We start from the raw sequence: 13,033 nt of genomic DNA on the forward strand, positions 1-13,033 counted from the left end.
ATAAGCTATCATATTAACTTCAAGGGAATGATGGGACCAACATTGAAGTTCAGTTCAATAGCCCATGATGCAGAAATGTGTTCGTATAGCAGTAACACAAAAATAATAAACCCTGCCACTTCCTTGCCAGTTGGAACAAAGACCCACTGACGAGCTTAAGGTTAGTGTTTGAGTTACATGCCATAAAAGCCTACACGGTTGACGAAAGGCTGCAAAATGAAGTAGAACAGGAAAGAAATTAGAAGTACTTCATAGACCTGAGTGTATGACACTATGGTGGTGAAAGTAATGTAAAATGCATTAAATGAGGTCTGACACATGATCTTCTTGAAGCTACTCTGTGTGTCAGGAGGGGAGTATTGCGTTTTCAAGATCATTCACTTTGCATTTGACACTGCTGCATTAATTTAAAAAAAAGTTTTGGTTCCTATAATAAAATATAGTTTCTTCAGTATTTTGTAAATTCTTCAGATGGAGAATCTGTATATGGGAATTAGAGGGGGTCCTCTTCCCTTTGGACAACAAAACAAGACTTGTTCAGTACAGATATTTTGATCCTTGAAATACATTGTCTGTAATGATGATAGCACAATTCTCTCTTAGTAGAGTCTACAGGCTGCAGCCAAACCTTTTAAAGGTCTCCTCTATCAGCATGAAAGATTAGTGTGTCCTTCTGCAGGTTTCCACATCTATCTTTTATGATTTCAACTGCCACTGAACTAAGAAGAGACAAAAAAAAGAGGAAATTTCATTAAAGAAAAGGGTGGGGCAAGATGACTGGTGGAGAAAGCTGGGAAATGTTTCCATTTGTATGCAATGCAACTTCAGTATCAAAGGGTCACTCTGACCTTTAAAAAAGGGATTTTTAATAGCTCAATGTACTTAACAGTTCATACGACAAGAGACTTTTCAGAGGTGATCTACTGTTCCCAGTCTAGTTTTTATGCAGACTGGGCAAAAGAAACTCCAGAAGTTAAGATAATGCATCTACTTAATATACCCATCTCGGATCTTGACAATATTGGATTTTTGGCTGCAATGCTGGGTCTGCTTCAGAAACAGAGCCAAGAGCTATTGGTTTCCTCTGTTGTCACCAGTAGATACCAGTGCAGTGATGTGGAATTACGACCAAATGCTTCAAAGTGACATGGGCATCTCCTTTGTTCTTCCCCAGGCAGCTGCCCAGAGGCCATTAATCCGTGACGGGGAAAGAGGAGAACTTGGCAGTGATCTGACTTGTACGTTGACAGAAGGCACATGAACAACTGTTCATTTCTAGAGTGTTCCTGGGTAGCTCTGCACACATCCCTCCTTTCATGAAAATGTAACTGGTTACTATCTTGAGTCTAGGGGGAGAGAGAGGGGAAACTGTGTGTTGATGTTTCTAAGTGCCATTCATTACAGTCTTGCCATACTTATGAAAAAGAATGCAATTGGGAATTTAAATGAAAAAATTAGTGCAATTTTATCAAATTTAATTTGATTTAAATGAAAATAAAATTTCTAGTAAGTTAAGCTTATATAGGAAAAAATAACTAATAAAATATAAAATTGCTTAGGGAGAAGCTCCATCATAACCCTATTACTCCTTGTTTTCTACCTCTTTGTCAAATGACTGTATCATGTGCAAATTTTTTGAGAACTCATGCAATCAAAAGAGTAATGCACTTTTTTTGTGCGCCAATAACTGCAAAACCATGCAATTGCAAGCGAAGAAACTGACATGTAAAGGTTAAGTGAGTTCTTCAAAGAACTAATGAAGCTGGCATTAGTCATTATGTATCATTGCTTATATATGTGGAAGCGGGTGTATCTATATCATGTTCCCATTCCTAAATAAATTGATAGATATATATAACATGAACAGCTGTAAGTGCAATATTTATATTTTAGGATTTTTTTGGTGAAAATCTGCACATTAGACTTTTATAAATGTAAGCACAAGATAATCCTTATTCATCAGAATGAGTCATAATGATTGTTAAGAGATCTGAATTTTTATATTGCTCCTGCCCCTGTTGTGAATTTCTTATGGATAAGCTGATAGTTTCAGTTTTCAAAGATGTCAAGCCAGCATATTTTTTATACCAATGACTAACAGCAGTTCTTCCCTGCTTGTAATTATTTTTATCTTTCATAGCATATAAAAGCTTGATGTACCCTTAACTAATCTTCCTGAAGTGAAAACTTCTTTAGCTTTTGTTTAAAGTTATGAGTTAATTTAAAGAAAAATATTGTAGCTTTCCATTAGAATGAAAAAATGTTTTGTCAGCCTTCTGGGATATGTTTTGATTACCAGTCATCTTATGATTGTGTTAATATTCTTATAATTATTTAAAAGCAGATTTAGGGTTCCGCCTTTCAAACCCTGCTTGTATAAAAAAAAAAATTAAAAGAATTGTATCACTGTGAGGAAAGTTTGGCATGTTTCTGATGTAACGAAGCCTATCATCAATTACCCTGGGTAGGATATTGGCTTAGGGTAGTGATTTGCATCTAGTTTTACCATAAGTTTAAGATGTTGTGCATAGTAGTTCAGAATTCCCTGCAATGGACTACTTGAGGACTGAGTAAATAATTCATTCTAGGCTTTGATCTGAATGCTTATATGTCACAAATAAAGTTCCTTTTAAGCAACATATAAAGAAATCATCCTACCGTTAGTTGACATCTTAAAAATAGTTGTATCATTGAGTTAAAAAATATTCTTCTATTCCAATATATTTTAAAGGATTTTTCTGTTTTATAAATGTTACCAATTTGTCTGTAAAGAAACCCAATGATAAAATATTGCTTGGAACAGAAAGGCAAGTTTAGGGAACACAATACTTAAAACTTGTGATTCAAGAGGAATACAGACTGTAAGTTGAGGTCAGGAGTCATTTGAAAGGCATTCAAAATTCAAGGAGGAGTGAATAAGGGTTAGATTTGGAAATAAGTGTTATTCACTTTGGTAACATATCCAAAAAGATTTTTCTGTTTTAATGTGGCTCATGGAGAAGCCTAAAGATAGCAGGGTTAGAATTTACTTTTATTGAAGTAATTTATTTTTGTATTGAAGTACAGCGTATAGTGCACAGGGCTAAGTTGTGTGGAAGTTTCTTGCAGTCTCAAACACAATTGAGTCCAAAACCAGTGTCCAGAATAAAATCCAAGTTTATGCTCCATGATTTCCGGTTTAAAACCAACTCCTCATGATAGAATGGGAACAGAGTGTAAGAAAGGTACCCTTAATCTTTAATGTTCACTATCTTAATATTAGCTGTTTAGTCCTTTCTCGCTTGAATACAGGATTTTGGGTATAATTTTGAAAATATTCTGATGTTCTTGTTAACTTTTAAGCTTCCTTTCTCTTCCCTCCTTCCCTCCCTCATTAAACTGACAAGAGCATTGAATTTGGTTTTTTATTCTCTCATTTTAGGAGTTCTTGGAATAAATTTTTCCTGAGGAAGCCTAAGATTTACCAACAGTCTCCACTGTTGATCCCTGTATCATTCAATTTCTTTCCTCAAATGAAGCAACTGGTAAGCTTTGCATACTACAAAGACAATTTGGTTATAATTGTCCAAATGTGTGCCATTTCATCAAACAAGCTAGTTTTACTTATTCTTTAACATTTAATCATGTTTAAGAAGATTTATTATTTGTAGCTGTGTCAAGCTTAATCCATCTTCTGTAACAGAAAAAAGTCTAAAACTAGAATTTGACATTCATCATAAGCCATATTACTATGATATCTTTTCCACAAATGGTCTGGGATATCAGTTTTGTTCTCAGCATTCTTAATTATATGGTTGCTAATTGTTTATTATTATTTAAACATCACAACAGATATTATCTGTCTCATTAATAGCACCTGGCTTGATATACAGTGGTATCTGTGTAGTCAAGTTTTCTACCTATGTACAGGATGCAAAACTGTGAAATGGTCTTTAACGAACACTACAGAAAGAATAACACTTGGAAATACTGTCACTTGTTCAGTGGTCTTTGTTTGAACAGCTCTTTGACATCTTCTGTGAAGAGTGCTGCTGCATTAGGGAGGACAAATGTAGGGTTTTCTTTAGACGTTTTTGATAGCATTGTTATATTCTTTCTCTGCAGTGTTGGAAAATTGATGGATACCAAATTCTTGACCCTCCAATTGAATACACAAATTGCAAGTGTGAGAAAACAAGCTCAAAATGTTGCCTGCAGTCCTGTGCCAAATGGAGTTTTGGCAAAGAAATTATTCGACAAACCCCTTTCTGTGAAATACTGCTATTCTGAATCAAATACTTTCTTTTATGGTGCTGGAAACAGTGTAGTTTGCTTTTACTTTTTGACCTTAGCTGTGCTTTCATTCTTTTACCTTTCTTTATTAACTTAGAGAAAAATAATACTGATCTCCACTTACATCAGGTTATGATAAATCAGAATGTATCTAATAGACTAGTTTGCAGAAATGTTTAAGTATGTTTTTTCATTTATTTTACTGGAACTATTTCATCTTGTTTCTGCACTACGCCAGTCCTCTAAGAATGCTAAAAGCAAGTTGAGTTGAGAACTGGGGGATCTTTTCTTTCTGCATATAAGCTGCTGTTTGAGGTGTAAATGAGTAAATTTCAACCTTAATCACTGACACCTTTTTGTCTTTGTAGGTAAAGACTTCATGGTTATAAATTCCTGAAATCCAGGGACTGGAAAACTTAGCCTGATATAATTAGGAAAAAAACAATATTTTTTCCATTAAAACTGCAGGCATGTGTTTTCAGGGCTTGGAAAGCATTAAAATAATGGAAGGTACAGTCACACAAGCAGGTTTTTAGGGGGATTTAGAGAAAATTTCACAGCTCAAATGGAGACTTGAAGAGTGGCAGTCCTTTCACAGAGAAAACCCAACATATGCCTGGAAAAAGACAAGTGTTCCTTACTAAACACAGCAAGAGCAAAGAAATAGAGTTCTCTGATATCACTGTGTAAGTTGCCATTACATTATGCTTCAAGAAATGACAGCAGTTGAATTGAAAGGGAACAATTGGAGGAGATAGAGATGGCAGACCGTAAGAATTGTGCTTGAAGTGAAAATTGTCATTGAGTTTCCTGAATTGAGAAATAATTTCTCCTTTTAACATAATGCATTAAAGGAGGAAAAAAAAATAAACTGTGGCTGTAGGCCATGAGGCTTTATAGGCAGTACAGTTATCACCACCTGTTTTATCCATTTCTCAATCTAGATTTTAAACATTCAGTTTAAAACAAAATATTTTAAAATTATGTACTATATATCTTAGCACCAAGATAAAAGTAGAGGATGGATTTTCTTGCTTTTATCTTGGCAGCTTTGCTTGTTACAGCTCTGACTGTGTTTTCATGTTAGATGACTATTTTCAGGCTGCAAAGCAATGTGGAATGAAAAGATAGCTTGCCTTTCACAAAAAAAAAAATTAAGCCAAGAATTTTAGACAAGATTTTATACCAACATCTTGAAAACTGCAGGACACTCAATTGGGAAGAATAAAGAAAAAATATCAGGGCATCTTTCGTTACTTTGTCAGAATGGCAAAAACCTGTTTTTTTTTCTTTAAGAAATTAAGAAATGCACTCAAAAGAGCAGCGTAAGTTTTATCTTTTTTACTTATCTTTCTTGCGAGTCAAAATTAAGATTTAAGCAAGATATTTTGTCATGACCTAATGGCCTGGATAACCTTAATATGAGGTGGGAGCCGTTTAACAAATATATATCTTCTTTATTTTGCTGTCTGTCAATGAATGGGAGGGAGTAGAGGCTGTCATTTCAATGCAATGCATACATAAACTGAAAGTGGAAAAATACATGGTAAAACTGAAGCAACTTACAGTTCACCTTACAGAAAATATTTGTGAAAGCAGCATCAAAGTCTGCAGTGTCATGAACTGACACTGAGAGAGATTCCTCCTGAGAGAGGTATTATATTTAAAATGTCTTTTCTCCTTCGTGCCCTCTTTGAAATACTTTACTTTCATAAAAGCTATAAATCCATATTTCATTTCAGGGACACACAACCTGATGTCCATCAAAAGTTTTCCTTTCCTAGGTTAGAAATAAAAGTTTTGGAAGAGGACACCTGTTTATTTTTTTTTATTTTCGGTATCTGTGAAGCTTTAGTTTTCCTTCAGTTCTTTCTGTCCTGTATTTTAGTTACAGTCACCCTGGATGGAGTGAGAACCCGGATTTGTTTCCTGCTTTCCCCCCCTCCCTGCCTGACTGGCAGCATGCTGCAAGTAGATTGATCTTTAGTGCAATGGCATCCTCTCGGAGTGCACGTGTGTAGGGTAGATGTCATTCCAGAAGGCTCAGGAACAGTGCTAAGAATGGCTTAAGCTTTTTTATGGCTTCCAAAGAGACATCATGTGTGTGTCTGTTCATTTTTATATATGTACGTGCATGCAGTGTGAAGATGACTAAAAATATATCTGCATTTTTTTCGGTGCATTTATATACTTGAGAGAAGGGGATATGAATAACTGAAAGTGCTCAGGCTTTTAACAGCCTCTTCCTCGTTAGCCTCCCCACCTGCAGAGGTGGACAGCAGTCAAGGCACTCTCTATGATGTTGTGACATTGGGTTAACCTTTGGTGCTCTCCCATTCATTCTCAGAAATGCAAAAAAATGATGTCTCCCTGAACAAAGGATGAAAGGAGGTGCCTGGTCACATTTCCAGCTCTCTCTGCCCCCATTTCTCCTAAGGGGGGGATCCCCTCTAGCACTGTTCCACCTGAGTTTGCCTAGATACTTCTTTTCTCTATCTCCGCCATCTCTTTGCGCTATTTATTACTCTCCTATCTCCCTAATGGACAAAATAACTTCCAATTAGAATGTCTGACCCTGGTTACTTGATTTCCTCAGTAGGTCATGTTTTGGGCAGTTTGGGAATACCTACACTTGTAGCAATCTTAATTAAAGGTGGGTGAACGCACCTGAATTCAGCAGCTTCAACGAGTTCCAGTTCCATCTGAAATGCTGTATTTTGGCTCCACACAGAAGAACCAGTTTATTTTAATGCTCATTGAAGCCAGACTAAAACAAGTTCTAGATGCTGTGCTCCGAAGATACAGGCAATATTACAAAGCGAGTGTCAAAAGGACAGCAGAGATTTTAGGTATCTCCATAAAAAATTTAGTTTCATAAAAGTTCATTTAAAGGTTGTAAATGGCAGTTTAGCATATTTTGCATACTCAAATTCTCTGAAACACTCATCTTTTTTTTTTTTTTCCAAGAACTTTCTGGTTCATTAGTTTTCTTAATACTTGCACTGTTTATTCTAGGAAACTTATAGCTGTATTTTTTCTTTATTGCTATGAAATAGCAGATAGTCAAATGTGGCTAAAATTTCATGACCAGCTTTGAAAAGCTTTTGAGCCTTTACACATTTAAATACCTGAATTTAACATTGAGATTTTTTATCTCAATTCCCTAACACCTTTCATCCAGGAAGCCAGAAGGCTTTGGAGAACAGGTAAAACTTGTTTCTTGAGGTGACTACATTTGCATGAGTTTGAAAGAGGCTTTTAAACTTCTGTGCTTTAACCCAAATGCAGCTCTCAAATTCAAACTTAGCCCAATCTAATTGGAATTTGGATCAGACAGGTGTTTCTGTCTTTAACGTTTTTATTTGTGCTTGAAACTATCTTCCCCTTTGTCTTGTTTTAATTAAAATGTAGTTTTAAATAAAGCTTTTTTACCCTATCCTGAGGCTACATGTTGGAAAAAAAAAGATTAAAATGAGGCAGCTTCTTTAAGTGAAGCTGGTGCGTGAACTTGAACTACTCAGTTAAAGAAAATGTGTTATGTCTGCAGCATTTCTTTCACAAAATGTAGTTCCTAGCTTTACATTTCCTTTCTTTTCTTTAATGTAAGGAGTATCTTGGTTTGACCTGTGTTAATTAGGAAGCCTGCTTCTATGTCATTTGCATGTACACCTATGTGGCTTCCGAACAGCCACTGTCCGAGATGCACACAAATTCATATCAGCCTTTAGTGACTTGTTGAATGGCGCATGAAACCATCTGAAGAAAAGGTGTTCATGCAAGCTGGTAACCTAGAGTGTGTTGCTACCTCTGGTTTAAGGAAAATTACCCTTGCAGTTTGACACATTACTGTGCCTTGTTTTATTGTAATGCCACTTTAAAGCCAGATTTAAAGTAGTAAAGCATTTTGTATAAGTTTTTTTGCTTGTGGTTGCTGTAGGTGTCTACCTGGCCTATAGTCAATGAGCATCTGCTAAAAATTAATATAGTAAGTGCTGGTCTAAATTACTGAAATTCTTTCTTTTGGTGAAAGTAGGATTTGCACCATCACTCAGTTTTACCAGGTTTGTTTTTAGTTGGCTGGCGTAATGCATTGGCTACTACTAAATGTCCAAGCATCTGTGTACAACTCCATACTGTGCAGCAGTTGCTGGTGCAAGATTTGCTTCTCTGGCAGGAAGAAGGCAATTTTGTGGAGGTCTGACTTGAGGTGACTATCTTGCTGCCAGTGTCTCTAGATCACCTAGAGCAATGTACAGAGTTTTGTGCCTGAAGCACTCAGAGGTAGATTATCAGCTTCTAAATTATATCCTTACTTGTGAGGGCCCCCGAGTGCCTTTGGAGACTTTATAATCAGTTATCTACTTCGAACTCCACTTACTGTCTTTAGAATGGTCTTCCCTTTTGCATTCAAAGGTTTTATGAGATAAGAATTGAGATAGAGATAAGAAACAGAGAGATATAAGGGCTTTAATTGGTTGCTAGTTTCTAGTGTTCTGTATTTCCTTGTGTATTTATAATGATGTCTCTTAGTACTCACAAAGGGGAATATTTACTGCACTCCTCCTCCTCCCACTCTCTGTCAGAAAACCAGAGCATATTGGCTCCACAATCTTGAAAGACAGTAACTTGATAAATTGACTCTTTAGCCAATAACACATACTCTGCAGGTGGTTCAAAATATTTGTTTTATCACCATAGCATAAACTAATGAGTGAATACTGGCAAAGAGCTCGAGTTACAGTGTCACCGTGTCCCCTGTCTCATGGACACGGCATCGTCTATTGAAATTCTGGTACCCATGTTGCAGAGTAAGGTCACACTCATTTGGGAAGATCCCTAGGAGCATGATAAGAGGCACTAACAGCCTAGGCTGGGAAGCTGTCTGAAGCTAATTATTAGGAAATGCTGGAGCAAGAAGTCGGGGTCCAACTCCTCAGTGTACTGTGCTCAGCCATGCTGGAGGTTCCTAACAACAAAGTGACCCTTGGATTTTCTGTTAGATTATCCCGCTTTTCATCACAAAAACACTCAACCACATCTGTGGTTTGATGTCCCCCTGGAATGTATAAAAAGTTCAGTCTTATTTGGTGCAGAATTTAAAAGTTTCTTTCTTCCACTGAGAATGAAGCAGCACCACAGTCTTGTGGTATTCCGAGAACCATCTGCCTCGAATCCTTCTTCTAAGGCTATTTTAATCTCTAATCAAAGATTAATTATGTCAAGCTTTGGGCCATGAAGACGGTGGAGGAGAGAAAAGGAAGAGAAAGTCCCTACAGCACTCACCATAGACGTGAGAAAATCAGGTACAAGTCAGTGCTGCGATTTATAGTCAGGATTCAGCAGCAGGGATGCTGAGATAAGCTCTGAAACAGAAAGCTGAGGCTGTGCAGCTCCTGCCTGCTACCACCTCTTTGCAAAGCGCGTGTGCTTTGCTAAGTATTACTTATGCCTCCCAGATGGTGTCTTTCTACCTGTCCTGGCACCTACTCAATGCTATCTGTCAGTATTTAATTTAAAGTCTTCTTTGACTCTCAGGTCTCTGAAGCGTGGATCGGTGTCCTGTGTGTGCCTTTGTATCCTGATTTTGTTTAGAGTTGCAAGGGAGAGTACTCCCCAAGGGTTTTTCTCTTTCACCCCGATGTATATCAAAGATTAAAGTCTGGTCTGATGCTGGACATCTACTTTGAAATATGGAGTCAACAAGTTATGGAAAAATTAAAGAAATTTAATTCCAATCAGAGCTGAACAGCTCAGTTCCTTTCTGACTGCTTCCTTCATGTAGAGCTGCGGCTGAGACTTCAGTGTCCATAACAACAACTTTCCCTGCAAATGGTGTCCTAATTCTGTCTAAAACTGTCCTGGGGGAGTTTGACAGCTCCTCTGAGTTCTCTCTGCTATTTCTCTTCATCTGTTCCCCTTTATCCAAAATTCTTTTTATGATGCCAGTCTGTTGCAAATACATTTTTCGATGGATTATTTGAATATTAGCTGCTGTTTGAACAATTTCAGTCCAGTGTTTCATGGGTTACTACTGAAGTTGCTGAAGTACTAAAAAAAAAAATCATTCAGGCTTTTATATCTATATTCAGAGGAGATTTTTTATCTTCAGAATATTCTATGCAGCTCTAACACCTCGCTGATGCGAATAAAAAATTTGATCACTAGGTTGTTGTTAGACGGATGGAGAACATATTTCCATTTCTTTTCCTTCTTTCCCTGTCCCCAGATGTTCAGAATTGGAGAAATCCAGTTTTGTTAGAGCACACCCATGACACGAGGACTGGGCTGTTTTCTTGGAGTTAGAAATCCCAGTCCCAGAAAGAGGCACTTCAGATTTCAGTTCAATTTCAAACCTGATTCTCCTCTGTTCAAAAGGGTTCCTGAAGCTCTTGGCATTTTAGGGCAGCTTTTTTCACCTCCACGTTTCCTGACGGTTTGTGTGTTAAGAAATCCAGTGTGATAAGATATTTTGAGAACACTTATCACATAGATCTGTACAAGGTGGAGACAAGGTGATAGATAAATCTCGCTGCTGCCTCTACCCCTGAAAACGTAAACATACGAGTTGAAATCAAGTGTGGTTTTACATGACTTGTGATGGAAATGATAGCTAAGAGTTTTTAAAGAAGCTGATGAAAACTAGCTGCTTTGATGTTATTGAATCTCAGCACTTCACCAAAAGAGTTCTTTATTTGCCCAAAATTCTTCTGTGATCTACGGAAATGTTTTTTTGGTTTATTTTCCGGGGGTTTAGTTCCATAGGGTTGTTTTGTTAATTATGCTTCTAGCTGCAATTTAATGTTGGCATTCCTATGATACTTGGAGAAAACTGATCAGTTTTTCTTTCAACTTGATATTTAAATTGGATTTCACATATGACATATTGACCTCAAAAAAAAAAAAGGTGAGAGAGAATTTCATAACGTATTGTAGTAACTTATTGCCTAGTGTAAATAGAGGAGCCACTTGCTGTCATTTTCCCAATTCTATATAAATGAGAACTTGCACTTTATTATAAAAAAATATTTAATTTCCTATTTCTCTAATTTCTAACATCTAGAGTCTCTATCATTCTTACCTACATGTTTGAAACAAACATGCATAGACCCTGTTCACTAGGGCAAATACAAAAAGGATATAGAAATGCTGATTAGGGGTCAACTTATTCACCTATTTTGAGTAAGTGGCAACTGCAGAGTATAATCTGCCTAACCACTGTCAATTTTTTATGCATATCGTAGTAGAGATGAGTTTTAAGAGTAGTTTGATGTGACACATAGTTGTTGTTCTGTGAATAATAGTTTTTTGTTGTTATAAATGCTACAAATTATAGCATTACTGAAAATGGAGATGGAATATATCACTCTGTTACTCATCGTTTTAGTGTTTCCCTTCTGTCAAGCCCCGAGTCCTCAAAGTAGGCTTTTGGGGAACATATGTTGTCTGTCAAAATTAATTTGAAATCTGAAAGGCAGAATAATGTTTTTCTTAACTGTGTTTTTCAAATGTAAAACATTTACATTTAGGGTGAAATTCTCTTTGTAACTACGGGACACTCTAACTGTAAATCATTAAGTTATTTCCAAAGAAGTTCAGTAGCTTTTAAAAGATTTGGCTACAAAGGCTATTTTTAAAGGCATATTTTTAAACTATAGAGATGTGTTTTCTAAAATAAATTGAAAACCAAACTGACTAGAATAGGAACACCAGACCAAGAATTTTAAATGCGTTTGTGCCTTACAATAAAAATAAGTATTTAGGGTGGTTTCCTTACTAGCTAACCCCTGGAAATATCTCATTATATCAAAACCCACTCTCTGCTTTCTGGATGGAAATAAGATAAAGTTCAAAATGGGCAAGCACTGTCCGTGAGAGCTGCTGTGAGGGCTATAGAAATTCACACTCTACTACCACCTTCCTGAAATGTTTAATAAACTGAGCCAAGAGTTTGTTAATAATATTTGCTTACTTTATAGGCCCAGAGTGGAGTCTTGGGGCAACAGAGATTCGTAACCTACTGGGAGTGTGGACATGATGTGCTCCTTCTGGCTGCCTTACCCGCAAGTGCTTTCAAGATAATTTACCTAAACAGGCAACTCAGATGGAGCTCTATTCATGGCTAAAGTATTCCTGATAAATGAGAAAGGATATTTAGGGTTTTTTTTTCTGCCTCATGTAAGAGATGCAGTTGTTCTAACAGACTCCTGTCCTTGGAGTACTTGCTTTAGTCTGAGAGTCAGTGCAGAGGGAGAGGTAGTGGATTATAGCTTTCCACCATCAATTACCATTTCCACTAGCTTCAGCGGAAATGTCAACCCAAAAAGAGCCTCACCTAGGTTTAATTGTGGAAAAGAGTCCAGAAATCTTTCTCGTTATTTCCCAGTCTTGGGTTGCTTCTGAGGTTATTTAACTGTTCAAAAGGAGAAGGATTTCACTTCCTCAAGTTTGTTCTTTTCAGAAAGTATGTTAAATTAAAACGTATCCATGTATGAATGTAGATATAATATCTGTACGTAAAGCCTTGTAGATACAGCAATGTGTTTTATAATACTTCGAGTGAGAGCCTGGATGGATGAACCACTTGTGAATATGGGCATAAATTGCTCAGTCGGTTGTATAAACCACTTCACAAAAGATGTCCAAGGCAAGCAGAGCATTGAATTCTCTCGGTAACTCACAGTGCTGTTAGGATGCTAGAAATGTAAATGGAGCTGGTACATCCAAGCCGAGAACAGTTACATCTTATTTTTCAATCATTTAC

General features: G+C 36.8%; 1 long non-coding RNA gene across 1 annotated transcript in view; it reads left to right on the plus strand.

Annotated features, from left to right (window-relative positions):
* Positions 1-3,438: 3,438 nt before the first annotated feature.
* Positions 3,439-13,033, plus strand: part of LOC128852045 (uncharacterized) — a 66,608-nt gene continuing 57,013 nt past the window's right edge. The window contains exon 1 of the long non-coding RNA XR_008449664.1: positions 3,439-3,524. This is a non-coding gene — a long non-coding RNA (uncharacterized LOC128852045). The remainder of the gene's footprint in view (positions 3,525-13,033) is intronic.

This window comes from Cuculus canorus, chromosome 4 (assembly GCF_017976375.1).
Source record: "Cuculus canorus isolate bCucCan1 chromosome 4, bCucCan1.pri, whole genome shotgun sequence".
Classification (NCBI taxonomy): Eukaryota; Metazoa; Chordata; class Aves; order Cuculiformes; family Cuculidae; genus Cuculus; species Cuculus canorus.